This window comes from Amphiprion ocellaris, chromosome 19, assembly GCF_022539595.1.
Source record: "Amphiprion ocellaris isolate individual 3 ecotype Okinawa chromosome 19, ASM2253959v1, whole genome shotgun sequence".
Classification (NCBI taxonomy): domain Eukaryota; kingdom Metazoa; phylum Chordata; class Actinopteri; family Pomacentridae; genus Amphiprion; species Amphiprion ocellaris.
Genome location: NC_072784.1, coordinates 673,805 through 691,372, shown reverse-complemented (window position 1 = coordinate 691,372; position 17,568 = coordinate 673,805). Strand labels below are relative to the sequence as shown.

General features: G+C 39.7%; 1 protein-coding gene across 2 annotated transcripts in view; it reads left to right on the top strand.

The window, feature by feature from the left end:
* The first annotated feature begins 367 nt into the window (after positions 1-367).
* The window catches only part of LOC111562452 (TANK-binding kinase 1-binding protein 1-like), a 37,710-nt gene continuing 20,509 nt past the window's right edge, over positions 368-17,568 (top strand). For both annotated transcript variants that reach the window (XM_035943851.2, XM_023260971.3), the window contains exon 1: positions 368-479. The gene's annotated coding sequence lies outside the window, so the exon portion shown is untranslated. The remainder of the gene's footprint in view (positions 480-17,568) is intronic.

The window sequence follows — 17,568 nt, the reverse complement described above, 5'->3', positions numbered from 1 at the left end:
CTACACTAAAGGCTTGTTTGAGGTTTTACTGCCATCAGAGGAGGCGAGACCTTATTAAATCCACCGTTTCAATTACTTCCTCTCCTCTGCACTGGGAATATTTAATAAAGACATGACAGATTAGAGCTGTTTGTGTGTTATCGGCTTAAGCACATTGTGTACTTTGCTTGAGGAAAATAATATCACGTCAATTCATGCCAAAAAACAGAAAATCTTGTAAAGGATTCAGTTTTTTCCTGCAACTCTAAGTGTCCTTCATGAAGATGTAGTTATAAAAAAATGAACATGGAAGTAACAGAAGTCTTCATCTGTTCCCTCCCCCAGCCCTCCCCTTACTGTTGTATGGTCAAAAGGGGGAGGGGGAGCACACACACACACACACACACACACACACACGGCAGCATCCTCTGCTGATGTCAGACTCCAGTCATGTCGACCCTCCTCAGCACCATCATCTTCATGGCTGTTCCTTCACAGACGTAAGTAAATTTAAAAAAGCAGCTTCTCCATCGCATGCTTCTGTTTTTGCAACTTCTCCTCTCCGCGTGTGTGTGTGTGTGTGTGTGTGTGTGAGGAGCTGTAATCCGCCGTCATCCTTGTGTTTACCGGTGGAAATGAGGATCAGAGTGTTTAGAAGGCAGGATGGAGTGTTTTGGTTGCGCAGCGGTGGATGCTGTCGGGGAACAGGCTGAGCAGAGAGGCTGGGATGGATGCTAGAAGGACACCCAGACTAGTATCACCTAACAGCAGCATTAGTGACGATTAGTAAAAAGAGGCAGAACATATCGGCAGGTTCGGTGAGGTTGATAGAAACTCTCTCCGGTCCACAGATGCGCTGTGCGTCGCCGCGGGAACATTAGCAGCAGATCAGACATGGTGATGCAGTGGATGCAGGGTCTGTGGCTTTATCTGTGTCCCTGAACACCACATACACATGGGAAACGTGCTGTAGTAAAAGGCGAGGGTATAACAAAGCTGATTTATTGCACGTGTTGCGTTCAGGTGCTGTCGGATTTCTGATACATGTCGGAACACAGGGGCGTAACGAGAGGGGGACATGGGTCCTTTAAAATGCAAAATTTATCCCCTCCACATTCAGGTTCAGCTTATTTACCTTACCAGATGAGAGGTTTCACTGCAGTTTATCCCAACATTTAATATTCTAAGTGTTCATTAAATATCTTGTTTTTGATGACCATCGTTCCTGTCTCGATTCATCAACAAAAATAGTTTCTGTGGTGCTACATGTTTTTATTTGTGTTCCTGACCACACCACATACAGGGGAAACAAGTTAAAGCGAGTGGCTAGGTTTTAAACAAAGCTAATTTAATGAACGTGTTGCGTTCAGGTGCTGTCGGATTCCTGGAACATGTTGGGAACATGAGGCGTAACGAGAGGAGGACATGGGTCCTTTAAAAATCCAAAATCTGTCCTCTTCACATTCAGGTTCAGCTTATTTATTTTACCAGATGAGAGGTTTCAGTGTAGCTTTTGAAATTTATTTATTCCAAATGTTCATTAAATATCTTGTTTTTGATGACCTCAAATCATTGCTTTCATCATTCCTGTCTGAGTTCATGAACAATAAGTAGTTTTTGTAGTACTAAATGTTTTTGTGTTCCTGACTAAACCACACACAGGGTAACATGTTATAGTGAGTGGCCAGGTTTTAAACAAAGCTAATTTAATGAATGTGTTGCGTTCAGGTGCTGTCGGTTTTCTGGAACATGTCAGGAACACAGAGGGGGACATGGCCCCTTTTCAAAATCCAAATTTGTCCTCCTCATTTTCAGGCTCAGCTTATTTATTTAACCCCATCAGAGGTTTGGATTGATAAAAACACTGATGTCTGCTTAATTTAGTTGTTGCTCTTCCCTCAAAACACGTTTAAATATCCGTTAGAAGATAGAAGAGTCTGATTCACTGGATGTAGACTACAGGTGTAAGTCTGCCATTGGTTTGTCATTTCAGGCAGTTTTCTCTTCCTCTTTTGCTTTTGATGTGGTCATGATGATGCCACCACCATGCTGAGTGCAATAAGGCAGTCCTGAACTGTAAAGGTATACAAAGGTCTACCAGGGGTGTTCCTGTGTATTTTCCTACTGGTTTGGGAGAAAGTTTCATTTTCCAAGCAGGGCTGTTTGCCTGCTGTTAGGTTGTGAGGGTAGACAAAGACAGATGGTGTTAAACAGTCTTGGGTTCGGTCCTGTTCCCATATTAACTTTACTGTATTTCTATCAACATTACAGACTTGAAAAATAAACATGTGCAGGATGGACCCCAATTTATCGCTGCCAACAGATGTTTCAGGAGATCCATATTGGAATCCTGCAGGACCAGTCAGTGACATTATATATCACTAAAGACTGGCTGAAATGAAGTTATGTAACTTTACTATCACATCATTCCCAAAACCATCTGATTTTAGCAACACATTTTCAGTTCAGTCTTTCATTTTGAGCAAGATGTTCTGCTTGACTTTTGTAGGACAGTCTGCTGTCTAGCTCATTTTCTAGATATTTATCATTCTGGACTGTTCTAATTAGATCATCATTTAAAGGATGCATGGGATCAGGAACTTCTGTCGTTTGTGCTCATGTGAAATGGACACATCTAGTCTTTTTAGAGTTTAGAATAAGCTTTACATTAAACAGGGAGGTCTGCTGATTGTTGAGACTGATGGCATACAGGATGGTATCATCAGTGTAGAAATGAGTGACATAGTGGTGAGCTGGAAAATACATTATATAGGCTAAAATACAAGGGGTTTAACATCAAACTTTGAGGAAAATCTTTATGAACTGCTTGTAGAATTGATTTGTGACTGTCAGTAACTTTGGTTTGGAGTCTATCAGAAAGATCTGATTTGAACAAGCTGTAAGCAGACACACAATGAAAGCAGCTTGTTCTCCAAAATGTTGTGATCAACAGTATCAGAAGCCTGTGACAGCACAAAGACTGCAGCACAGTGTTGCTTTTCATCACTGTGGTAATAATGTCATCAACAACAACAGTTGCAGCAGAAACTGTGAGCCCGAGCCGACTGTGAAGGACGGTATTGTTCAAGAAACCACAGCGATTGGATTTCAAACAAACAGAGGTAGGAGGACAGGTCTTAAGGTCACTTTTATACAATGGAAGCACCTGAATGATCTTCCATTTTAAGGTGTAGTAAAGAGTACCGAGGCCGAGGAGTTATAGGTCAAATATTTCTAATATTTAAATATATTAACCTCAGAATATGTGAAGGAGAGAAGATGTGTTATGTGGGGACAGTCTGTGATTCAGTGTCTTGTGTTTGACAGCAGGCGTGGACACATTCTCCAACAAGATGCATCTGAATCATTGTTAAACGCTTCAACCGTGTCATTTTCATTGACAATGGGCCCATCTTAGCTATTAGTGCTGGAAGCAGCGTGGAGGACGTGCTCTTCAAGGATGCTTCTAGTCTCAGAATGCTGCTACCACTACAAACTGCACAAGACGAGACACACATTTAGTCGCTTTTGTAAAGGTGATGCCGTGTTTATTCTGCTGTCTAGTCAAAGGTAAATTCATTAGAGAAGCTGGAGTTGGATGTGGTTTATTCTGGTTTAGGTTTTGTAGGGAGAATGACTGTTAGCAGTGCAGGAAAAAAGTATTGGAAAATTAATATAGTGCTGATTCTGGGGCTTAAAAGAACAAGTTGTTCTGGAGTCCATGAAGTACTCCTCTCTCTGCTTAAGACATATTATAGTAGAAACATCTGCAGTGATCCATCTTTACCAACCTTATTAATGTTATTATTTTAACAGTTAGATGATACTAAAACTATCTGCTTGTTAGGAAATTACTTTATAAACCTTCTCTTCATACCGTTTCCAGTCAAAGGTCTTTACCGTAGACAATTGTCATTCTACGGCTTTGCTTGTGAAGCAGGTATTCTTCGTCGAACAAGTAGTTTAAAATTCAATTTAGTTATAAGTTGTAAATTTTCAATATTATTGTGTTGACATAGAAATAATGTTCACTGAATCACTGCAGTTATGTTATTATCCTGCAACAGTGCCTTTAATTAAAGTAATTATGATTTGTTCCCTGAATAACTTCCTAGACTGCATCAGATAGTAGTTTAATTAAAGAGAGCAGTTGTTTACCCGGATATGCGTCTTTTCTTTATCCCATCTGTATTGTGCCTGGTGTCACTCCATCCCTGATCTGATCTGCCTCCTCTCTGGACACATCAGTGTTTAGTGTGATCAGTGGTGAATCACACAGATGACTGATTGCAGTGACCTGCTAACCATGCTGCTTGTGCACACAGGTCCATTACTGGGCCGTTTGTCATTGGATTTCCAGACTTATGGTTGTGAAAGATGCGATCGATTCTGCTGACCACGGCAGTGTTTGTGTCTCTCCATGTGCTGTGTGTTAGATGAGATTTTTTTTGAAATCATTCTTAAACATTCAATCGTGGCAGATGTTACCTCACTAGCAGAGCAAACTGAGCGGCTCTGAAGGGTTTCTTTTTCCAGAATTTAGGACTGTTTCTAACAAGCAACTGACCAGCGTCTCAACCTCATTTCTGAGGCGTCGTCAATCAATCCAGCTGTCAGTGTCATCGCTCACTGTGACATGTGCTGTACTCACACAGCCGTGACCCATATTTACCCACATACCCATATTTATAGCATATCTTTAGGCTTCAAGTCTGTTTTTCTACACTGTGTGCATGTAAGTACAGTCAGTGGGACAACGCTGTACCTGAATGCATCGTGTGCATACAGATAGAACTCTTCCTGCTTCTATCTTAGAGTTTAAACTGGATAAACAAACAAACAGACAAGATATATTTATATATTTAGAGATGCTGAAATGCTTTTAAATTGTGCCATGTTAAGCAAATATCACCCTGAACCTGTCCGGATGCAAAATGTAAAAGTGTTGGCTTTTCCTTTGACCATAATTAGGACAACAGAAAGATGGTCAGTAAATGTCAGTAGCATCTAACTTAACGTGGATATGAAGGAAACAACAATTAAAAAGTTAACCAGGAGAACACAGGATGAAGTATAAGTGGAGGTTTTTAGTCACAGTTGTATAAAAATGCAGAAAGACCAACTGAACTTCCTACAAATCAAGATAATCTAAGCTTCAGCTGAGCTACAGAGGAACGAGGAACACTCTCACAGAACAATCTCCTTCCAGATGGGACTGAACACTGAGCCTGTAATGCAACAACACAATAGAGAAGCAGCATTAAAGCCGCCCAAACGCTCCTCCTGCTCCGGCTGTCTCTCCTCTCAGCTGATGAGCGGGTGGAAACAGCTGCTCTCAATCACCTGCTGCAGCAGAGGGGGGAAGGGCTGTACCTGTAAGAGCACAGGGGAGGGAGGTGGAACAGCACACAACAACACACATGTAACATACAACATGTAACATACATGTAACATACGGCACGTAACATACAACACGTAACATACATGTAACATACAGCATGGAACATACAGCATGGAACATACAGCATGGAACATACAACACATAACATACAACATGTAACATACAACATGTAACGTACAACATGTAACATACAGCATGTAGCATACAGCATGGAACATACAGCATGGAACATACAACACATAACATACAACATGTAACGTACAACATGTAACGTACAACATGTAACATACAACATGTAACATACAGCATGTAGCATACAGCATGGAACATACAGCATGGAACATACAACACATAACATACAACATGTAACATACAACATGTAACGTACAACATGTAACATACAGCATGTAGCATACAGCATGGAACATACAGCATGGAACATACAACACATAACATACAACATGTAACGTACAACATGTAACGTACAACATGTAACATACAACATGTAACATACAGCATGTAGCATACAACACGTAACGTACAGCATGGAACAATCTCAGGCAGTTCAAGGACTCAGTGTGTTAAAGGACTGACGTTACTAAAACATGGAAAAATACAGCAGCAAAAATAGAAGTTAATGTGTTGAAGGTAAATATTACCAACAGCAGAGTGTGAGATCTTTGTGTCAGATGACGGAACAATCATCACTTGAAATGATGCTATGTTGTCTTTCTATTATCCCCCTAACCTTCCATTTGTTTTACTCTTTTCTTTTTGTTCTAAGTATCTGACTGAAACTCACTCGGCCTTACCTGCCGTATCTCCTCACTGCCTTCTCCTTTCCATATGAAAACCTAAAACTAGCTGGAGGTGGGTGGTCGGCTCAGTCCTTCTCCTCTCAGCACAGCAGCTGGATGGATTCCAACAGAGCCAGGAGGAGCACAGAGCTTTGGCTGGAGCTGCAGTGCTGTTTGTTTCAGAAGGTAGAGGGAGATAAAGGGGTTTGGAGAACACGTTGTGAGTTGGTGAATGTGTGTAAATGTGTAGGAGGAGAGGGCAGAAGATGACCTACACACTACAAAGTGTGTACCCAAGACCTGACTACAAATACACAAAGTACTACGAGGAAGAACACGACTTAATTGGCCTAAAATTCAGAAGTAGTGATGTAACGATGTAGTGAAGGTCACTCTTCACACCAGTCAAAGTTCTAGAGGTGTTCCAACTAGAACTCAACCTGAAATATTTACTTTTTGCACATTTTATCAAGTCGCTTAATTTAAAATGTATAACACTGACCTCATTTTAAAAGTATTTTTACTTAATAAACCATAATGATAAAGATAAAAACAGAGAAATAAGAGTACAGCCAAACACAGGTGATTTGTCCACTAAAGAGACTGCAGTAATGTTAGCAACAGACTAATGTTCACTGAACACTTTACAGTCCAGCTGAAGAAGAAACTAAATGTCTGAGGGTTTGTGTCTTAATCTGAGGCGCTCAGGTGTGTTGTTTAAATGTGGAAGGACCATGACCTGCTGCAGTAACGTGTCCGTGTACAACATGTTGTTAGTTGTAAGTAAATGGACAGCAGCTCAGTTATTTCCTCCTCCATCAGTGCAGCACTGACAGCTGATAGGAAACACATGCTCACTGAGGATCTGCTGCTAAATGAGTTAACCTTGAAGCTAGCCGGTGCCACGGTTTGTCAGTGGAGCTCTGAGCTGTCGATGTATAGCCGTTGATTCAATCTGCCAGAATCCTGCCTCTTCTGGCAAATATATCCCTGACTCACGTCGGTACAGTTTACAGCCGGTGCATTGGAAATTATTCCTATTTTCACTGAAGATATTCCTCCAGGAGTTGTCTCCAAAGCTTAAAGCTTAGTGTGATTTCATTATCAACATTAGATCGATAAGATAAAGTATGATTGTAACATTTAGAAACAACTGGTTGTTTCTGCTAATATTAGAGAGTCTTTTAGGCCAGGATGAAGTATCAGAAATGAATATTATAGATGCTTAAAAGTAAGTTCTGACATTAAAACAGGTGATTTCTTAGCTGTATGAAGTTTTGCTCACATCTTGTTCAGGTCAGAAGTGTTTCATCACTGAAAGCAAAGAGGCCCTCTGTGGGAAAAGAAAACATATTGCTGAGCAGCAAGAGCTTTACAATATTAGTAGCAGAAGAAAGGCTTGAGTTAAGTAAAATTAAAAAGACAGAAAGCTGCTCAATCATGATAAAGGATGAGAAAAAGGAGCTTGGACTCCTCGAGGACATGGCACCATATCTGTGAGCACAGCTGAGGGCTAATTCAGTGTGTGGGGGAGACAGAGACTAAAAATGAGGGTGACAGAGACACAGAGAGATGAGAGAGGAAATTAGAATAACTGAGGATGACAGGAAGATGACACGGAGGGAGAGAGAGCGGGAGGAAGGGAGGGGAAAGGAGAGACAAGGGGTGAGGGAGGCGATGGAAATGAGGTCAGCAGGAGAATCTTCTGTCCTGCTTCTGCAGTCATGGAACCGTTTCCACATGTAACACACACACATGGAACCGTTTCCACACGTAACACACACACACACATGTAACACACACACATGTAACCGTTTACACATGTAACGCACACACGTAACGTTTTCTACATGTAACACATACATGTAACTTTTCCCACGTGTAACGCACACATGTAACACACACATGTAACTTTTTCCACATGTAACACACATATGTAACACACACATGGTACACACACATGTAACACACACATGGAACCTTTTCCACGTGTAACACACACATGTAACACACATATGGAACCGTTTCCACATGTAACACACACACATGTAACCGTTTCCACACGTAACACACACACACATGTAACACACATACATGTAACCTTTTACACATGTAACGCACACACGTAACGTTTTCTACATGTAACACACATATGGAACACATACATGTAACTTTTCCCACATGTAACGCACACATGTAACACACACATGTAACTTTTTCCACATGTAACACACATATATAACACACACATGGTACACACACATGTAACACACACATGGAACCTTTTCCACGTGTAACACACACATGTAACACACACATGGAACCTTTTCCACGTGTAACACACACATGTAACACACATATGGAACCTTTTCCACATGGTACACACACGTGTTGTGAGGACGTCCTGCTTCTCCGATATCATTCCCATTCCTTCAGAAACATTAGACAGTTCCTTCAGGAAGCACGCACAACCCTTCACTGTTGCACACTTTGTTGTGCTGTAGATTGAATATTAAATTAATACACATCCACTACATGCTTCTAGAAGTTTAGCTAATTTCTTAAAATGTCACCGCTGAAAGATTTGGACCCTCTGCTGTGGCACTAAATTGTGGTCAGCTGCTTTAATTACCTAAAACCTGCTGTAAACTGAATGGACTGGACAGAAAGTCAAACACTTCAGTACATATATAAAGATCCATCAATCCACACTGCATGTCAGGACAAAACCTGAGCCATGAAACCCAAAGGACTCTCTGTAGACCTCTGATAGGAAACATATAGCACTTTTTATTTTAAAATTTGCATATTGGCTGATAAATTCAGTCCACTCACATGTTAAACATGCTTTATTAGCAGCTTTAATACTGTGTCACTTTCTATTTTAACAGCAGAAAACCTCATTTCAAAACACTCACTGGACATATGCACTGTGATGGACATACTGTTTGTTCAGAATATCTGAGTACTTGGAATATTCCAGCTCTGTAAAAGGATGAATTTCCCTGTAAATGTAAGACTAATGAACCACTGACGTCCATTTACATGTACAGTTATCCTGTAGTACTGTTTACCTGGTGTGCTTCTTCCAGTTAACCTCCCATTGTCCTCATTTACAGGCACCAAAAAATATTGTTTCCTCATCTGAATTTTTTTTAAACAGCAAAAAAAAATCCCCAGATTCCTGAAAATTTGCAAAACCTTCAAGAAGAAAATTCCAATAAATCCTTAAAAATTTTCCTTAAAAGTTTTATTTTAAAAAAATCCCCCAAATTTGGCAAGAGAATTCTTGTAAATATTTTCAAAAAATAAGTAAAAATCTTCCAAAAAAATCCTAAAAATATCTAAAGTGATTACATATATATCAGTAAAACTTCTAATATTTTCTTTAAGAACATTCACATAAAAATCAACCAAAATCCAGCAAAATTCACTGGATTTTGGTTGATTTTTATGTGAATGTTCTTAAAGAAACATTTTTAACATTTTTTTTCCACCAAAAAATGTCCAAAGATTTCCCAAAAATGTTGAAAATGTGGACATCAGAAGACATCACTGTGAAAATGTATTTTTTTCCCACATTTTCAAACTTTAAAACGGCTCAATTTGACCCGCAGGACGACACGAGGGTTAAAGGCGACTGTAGCAGCACTTTGTTCTGATTCTATGGGAGTTTATGTAGAGTACAGTACAAGCAGAAGTAACTAATGTACATTCTGAGCTCACCCTTTCCTTTTTGTTGTGGAGATGATTAGTGATATTTTGTGGGAAATGTTTAGAACAGTCGGTACTACGAGGCTGAATCTATATCTGAGATGGAATTTGCAGCACCTGGTGACTTATCGGATGAATTAATACCTTCTGAGCACTAAGTAGTAATTTGTGCTCTCAAATTACTTCCCCAAGTTCCTTTGTGGCCTCAGATTGCTTAATCACTGCACACAAATGACTAATTTGTGTTCAGACTGATGTCATGTTCCTACAGAAACACAAACTGAAGCTCATCAAGGCTACAAGCAGCAGCTGATAAACACTGAATCCATTTAGTCACATTACCACTATGACTTTAAAACGTATTGCTACACTCTTCCTGTCACCTCGCCACATTATGTTTATGATGACGCATAGTTTCTACAAAATAAAAGCCACATTTTGCTGCTATCAGTTACGTGCACACATTATGCACAATATACTGTGTAGCTCAAAGCAGATCAAATAAATATGTGGGTCATGTTCTGAAAATTTTTTACTGAAATGATTAATTTAGGAGTGCTTTTATATAACTACAGAGAGCAGTAATTATTAAAAAGGGCTATCCAGGTTATCTTAGAACACAGATCTACAACATACAGGAAAAAGTGAAGCAGCTGAAGCCAAGAGATCCTGAAATTTTAGTCTCTTTGATCAGTTCAGCTCAGAAAATGCTGTGCTGCATTTAACATAAGAGACAGCTGCACTGGGTCTTTTATTGGACTGTCTCTGCCCTCCAAAGGCCTCTTATTTCAAACCATAATGCATCATCTCTCGTTTGTAACGCAGGTTTTCTTTGGGATGGCCCTGGTGACATCACTGGGGTTATTTCTTTGGAATACTACCTAACAAGCCATGTGACCAGTAAATCTGAATTTAATGTATTCAACTTATGGCATGTTCCTTTAACTTGAAAGCACAAATGCAATAGTAAGAACAACTTGAAAACAACATGCTAATAAACAAAATACAAGCAAAGTAAGAACACCTCTTTACTAATTTGGCAGCATGTGTGCAGCATTAAAGAAAAAATTCTGCAAATACACAAAAAACACAAGCTCTAATAGAAATATTTCCAGGGGACACTAAAAGTTGATGCACAGGGAAGGAGGTGAAGTGCAGTGAATGTTCTGTTAGCTCATTTCCCAACATCTCTGACAGATAATCAACTTTAGTAACTTCATATACAACAAGCAGGATCCATGTGTCATGAATCAGTGAGTTTAGGACTCAAATGCAACAACACACAAAGAAAGGCGATTTCAAAATAAAAGAGGAAGTAACTGAAAAGGAACATGAAGCCTCCACACAGACAAACAGAGACAGACGAAACAGAAAAGGAAAACAGGAATGAATCCCAGAAACAAAACAAAACCCAAGTCTGTGACAGCAGCACTGTTTCAGGTCCTCTGGGAATATTTCTTCCAGTCTGTAGGGTCTGTCTTGGGGACATTTCGGTAAAGAGCAGCTGTTTTGAAGAGTTTTATTCCCAGCTGATTGTATGAAACTGGACTGATTTACATGCATGAGAAGATAAGTCCTTCTGTGCACTCAGAGGATTCAGGGTCATAATGGCCTCCTGGCACTAAACAAGATGAGAAACAGACCTTCAGATATAAGATCACACAATTAATATCTACAAAACATGCAGAGGAATAACATACCTAGAGGCAGGAGGAAAATACAGCATGCATGTGGTCAAAGAAGAAAATATAAACCTTCCATCTCAGCACATTGGTGTGTTTGCTTGTGATTTCTGCAGCTTCCATGGTCCCTGTAAATAGTGAGACTAACAAAAACAGAACAAAAAGGTGTTATATAAGCCAATAAATTCTGTAGATTCTTTTCATTTGTTCATTTGATGTTTTTTATGATAATCTGCTGATACAGAATGAGAAGTGAAGCTATTTGAGCTAAAACTAGTAACTAAAGAAATCCTAGCCTACTGCCAGTGTTCAGGTTGTATTCTGTGATTATTGGATGTGTCTCCCTCCGTGGATCGCTTTGTACTCACTAAAACATTTGGCAGTTTGAACACCACTCTGTTTAACCAGCATTTAGCTTTTTCTTCATGTCTTATAAAGCATTATTTTATTTTGTTGTTGAATTGTTGAGAGCTGAAATACATCCTAGATAAATACTGTAATTGGAATGAAACATTGGTGTTTGCAGGATCAGTAAAGTCGCTGTATGTTTCCAACATGAATGCACACGGAGCGATGCTGAGGTAGTCCTCTGGGTTCTGAGTTAGGCTGCAGGGGCTTGTGGGTAACGCCGACCGTTAGTCCATTAATAAATGAAACAGACGTGATGAAGACATATGGGCCGCTCTGATCTGCCCTTGGCTGACACTGTGTGTGTGTGTTTTCCTGCAAAACAACAAAAGTCAGTAGAGCTGAGTGGTGGTGAAAGTGAGAGGGAGATGTAGAGGAAGAGGCTCAGACGCAGGCAGAGAGTGGGCTGAATGTGTGAGAGGCTGTGGGATGGAGGAGTGGGAGTTCTATGTAGAGATGTTTGACCTCTCTGCTGCTGCAGCTGTCTTTAGGCTCTATACACACACACACACACACACACACACACACACACACACACACACACACACACACACACACACACACACACACACACACACACACACACACACACACACACACACACACACACACACACACACACACACACACACTGAACATGAGCGTAATGGCACATTAGTGAGGCAGAGAGAGGGAGTTGACATGAATTGTGCAGCCGTTGTGTTCTACGGTGTTCTGCTGCCCTTCACTCAGTCACCGGTCTAGAAGTGGCCTCAGGCAGCTGCAGCTCGGTGGCAGACAGCTGCTGCTAATCAGGAGAGCTGCTTCAAACACAAAGGGCAGATTCCCTCAGCGTGACTCCTCAAGCATAACCTCACCAACATGTGTATGCACGCAAACCTGAACGACAACATGTAACCGTTATTAAAAATAACAATGTAAGTAATAAAGCAGAATATTTTAAATGTTTACTCCACCAAGGAACGCGGCGAAGTTTATGTGATGATCGGCGGTACGTTTGTCCATCTGTCCGTCTGTCTGTCTGTCTGTCTCTGGCTGTCTGTCTGTTAGCAACATTGCTCTAAAACAGACTAAGAAATTTGGATGAAATTTCCAGGGAAGATCAGAAATGACACAAGGACCAAATGATTAGATTTTGGCAGTGATGCGGCTTATAGTCTGGATCCATGGCTCTGACTAAAAAGTGGTTCAAAATTACTTAAAATTTGCCCCAAATTATTCTAATTTGTCCAAAATTACAAAGAAATTGGCCCAAAATGACAAAAAAATTTTCAAAAATGACCACTAATTGGCCCAAAATGACTCAAAATTTGCCCCAAATTATTCAAATTTGTAATAAATTACAAAAAGGTCCAAAAAGACAAAAATATCAAAAATGACAAAAACTAATTGTCCAAAATAACAAAAAAATTCCAAAGTGACTAAAACAACGACGGATGGTGTGATCTGACATTGATGTAGCTTGACCTTGGAGTTCACCTTTAATGTCTTTAGAGGTTGTTCTGGGCTCTTTTGTTACCATTCCTATTATCCGTCTCTTCCATTTGTCATCAATGTTCCTCCTGTGGTCACGTCCAGGGAGGTTGACTACAGTCCCATGGATCTTACATTTCTGAATAATATGTGCAACTGTAGTCACAGGAACATCAAGCTGCTTGGAGATGGTCTTCTAGCCTTTACCTTTAACATGCTGGTCTATAATTTTCTTTCTAATCTCCTGAGACAACTCTCTCCTTGGCTTCCTCTGGTCCATGTTTAGTGTGGTACACACCATGTCACCAAACAGCACAGTGACTACTGTAACCCTATAAATAGACCGACTGACTGATTACAAGTTTGTAGACACCTGTGATGCTAATTAGAGGACACACCTTGATTGAACATGTCTCTATGGTCACATTATTCTCAGTCTTTTCTAGGGGTACCATCATTTTTGTCCAGGCCTGTTTCATGAGTTTATTTTTTTAAATAATTCTGTTAAACCATGGTTCAAAAGCAGTGTCTGGTTTTCATTGGTTAATTTTCATAGAATTTTAATTTATTATTACTTTTGTCAGATTCAAATTATTTCTGTGACCACTGTGGGTTTTTCTTTCATTAACCGAGGGGGACCAACTATTTTGTCCACGTGTACAAGGGGCCCCACTCCATGTCTGATGGTTGGCCAGTGACTGTTGAGTCCTGGGTAAACCAGCTACCCATTTTCAATGCGGCAGGTTGTACTGGGTTACATTGTACCAGTAGCAGGTAACACCACCTGACCTGACATAACTAGTCTCACTCAAACATCCTAAATGACATACCAGCCATTTTGCTTCCACTTCTTCTGTGATTGATGCTGTTAAAGATACAACAGTTTAACTTTCAAGCTAGAATCAAATCCTTAAATGACCCTCTGATCATAGATAACAGCCTTACTCACTGTGAGATTTAAAGTGTAATACCGTTCTCCTGTCTGTGTGTTCAGACTGTACGGGTTACTGCACGAGTCGGAACTAGCTCTTGGAAAACAGCAGTGACTGTCTGGTTATAAGTCATAAGTGTGAGTGGTAGAAGTCTCATCACCCCTCCATCCACCCCGACCTCCTCATACCTATACATGGAGAAACACTTGAAGCTACTACAGGATGCATTCCCTCTGCTGTGTCTCTTTGGTCACTACTTTTAAGGCACACAGGCTACAAGTAGATCCTGGAGCTGACTTTGTGCCAAGGACAATTGAAGAGCTGCAGAAACTGCAGCACAATTTGTTCTGTAATTTTCTTTCTCATCTTTCCCTCCTGCCTCAGGATTACTGCCAGTTCTTTACTCCAGTGGAGATGTTTCCAGCCTCTGTGGACATGTCAAGGCCTCGGTCTGGACTAAAAGCAAACTGTGGCTTCCTGTACAGTATAGGATTGAATAGAACGGCTCTGTGGATGTGTGTGTGTGTGTGTGTGTGTGTGTGTGTGTGTGTGTGTGTGTGTGTGTGTGTGGGTGTGTGGGTGTGTGGGTGTGTGGGTGTGTGGGTGTGGATGTTGTAAAGTGTGAACTCTAGAAGATGAAATGTTAATGTACTGCAGAGCTCATCTACGTGTCCTCAGGCTCAGCATTTGAAGAGGTTCAGGTTAAATGTAGTTTGAATAGAATAGAATAGAATAGAATAGAATAGAATAGCCACTTTATTGTCGACCAGAACATACACATGGTGCACGTTATGACTGAAATTCTGATGCACCAAGCTCGCCATCGGACTGATAAATACAAAAACAAACAAACAAAATTTTTCTAAATAGAAACAATTCCAATATATACATGTAGCCAACTATATATATATATATATATATATATATATATATATATATATATATATATATATATATATATATATATATATATATATATATATATATATATATACACATACACACACACACAAATAATCTTACAGAGTCAGATCTTTGCCTCAGTCTTATAGAACATAAAAACCGGAAACTCAGCATCCACAGTTAGTTGAATTTTAGCAACTAAATCAGACTGTTGTTCTAAAATAGTGCAGTGTCTGGTTGTAGCCTCTCAGACTAAAATCATCTCAATACAATCCACACTTTGTGTCCACCACATGGACGAACAGCACGGTTGTTCTCCTGAAGGAAAGACTTTCAAACTTATCACCAAAAAGTCTCAGCCGTTGAGTGCAGAGATGTGGGCGGACATTCATCCTTTGTAGCAGGAATAGAGGGACAGACATGTCTGTATTAATATGAACAGAAAGGTTGTGGGTTTTTAAAGATATTTAATTGTTCTTAGAGCTTTATTTATTGTATCTGCTCCATCATGTATTCCAGCTCAACGCTCAGCAGTGATGGTCTGAGTCTTCAAACACACAGATCTGGTGAGAATCCTATCAAAGATCACTGATGTGTAATTGTACCAGACTAAAAGTGTGTGAACTCCAGCGTGGCTTTACGGGGAGCTCAGTTTTTTATTTATTCCCATCAGTGCAGATGAGACGCCTCTGGAATCGGCTGATCAGAGTCAGTGGGTTAGATTCTGGTTTTGGTTCATCCAAAATTTGAGAGTTAACTGAGTTGTTTTCTTTTTCACATGTCTGTATCCTAACTGCAAAAAGAGAAATGGATCTTAGCGGTTTAACACTAGGAGGGAAAGTTTGTTCTGTTTTGTTCTGTTTAATGGTGTTTGGCATCAAGAAAGTTTGTTTCTTTGACTAGAAATGAGTGAAGTTTATGATTTGTGTTGCTTTGATAGTGATTGCAAGAACAGCATGCATGTTGGTATCCTAATTAAAGTAAATTAGTGAAGAATCATCCTCATACAAACGCCAACAAGAGGCTAATTTCACACATAATGCATACAAATTCTGAAAATAGAGCTGCACTCTGTCAATATTTTAAAGAACTCCCAAAGTTTTCTGTGCTCGGAGAGATTAGATAGACTAGACAGACAGACAGACAGACAGACAGACAGACAGACAGACAGACAGACAGACAGACAGACAGACAGACAGACAGACAGACAGACAGACAATTACAGTGTCACAGCAGATTCAGGACAGACATAACACCACACATCTCCTTAAATAACTCCCACACTTAAGTTAAAAGAAACAATGAACAAATACAAAAAACATTAAAAAAGTTAAAATGCAAAGTTATTTTGTTACGTTGTATTGTGCATTGCTGATCTTAAATAGATCTCATAATACAGTCAGGGTTGAATCTTAATAATCTTCATCTTCCACTTTTTCTCAGAATGCACATACATGCACCTAATCTGAAAATAACACCGCAAATAAAACCTTCACCTCACATGACTGGCATCCTGAGTTTGTGTAGTAACTTTGTGTGTATTATGAGTGTATTTCATGGGATTGTGTTTCCCTCTGTCTAGTAAACCTGCTGAGTCTAGTATCTTGAAGGTGACTGGCTGAAACACTGTGTAGGTGGTAACTGGAAGCTGATGGTTTCTAGGCAGCACATTTCTAAAGGTACACTCACATCACATTTCCATTATGCAAACTCCTAGTTACCGAGAATATAATGACTCCTGAAAAAAACAAAGACTAACAAAGTATTTTTAGGGAGAAGTTAAAGACATCCAGTGACAGTTGATGTTGTTAAAGTTGGTCTTTATGTTAATTAAACCCCAAACATTCCTCTCTGTTTATCAAAGTTACATATTTAGAAGTTCTATCTTCCATAAAGAGCATACAAGTAAATGGCTTTGGTTCTGTTGTCTAGAATGTGTAGAACTACCTGTCCTTCCTCTTACCCCTCCCAACTCACTGCAGCTCAAGCACACCAGCTCACTTTCAACTCAAAATGACAAAATTGTCATTTTGATTAAAAAAAATTAGAATTATAAAACTTGAATTTGCTGAATTATACATTTCATTTATTTACAAAGTGAAAAAACTTGTAATCAACTCATGGAAACATTTCTCCAAATGGCTACAGGTGTTACCAAAACTGGAGTTTTATTTTCATTTATTTCAAAACTTGCCCCCTATCTGCTCTGTGTAAACACTGCCTGCAGTTCAGCCCAAACACTGTAAAGCTACTTTACAGTGGCAAGTTGTAATATTGGA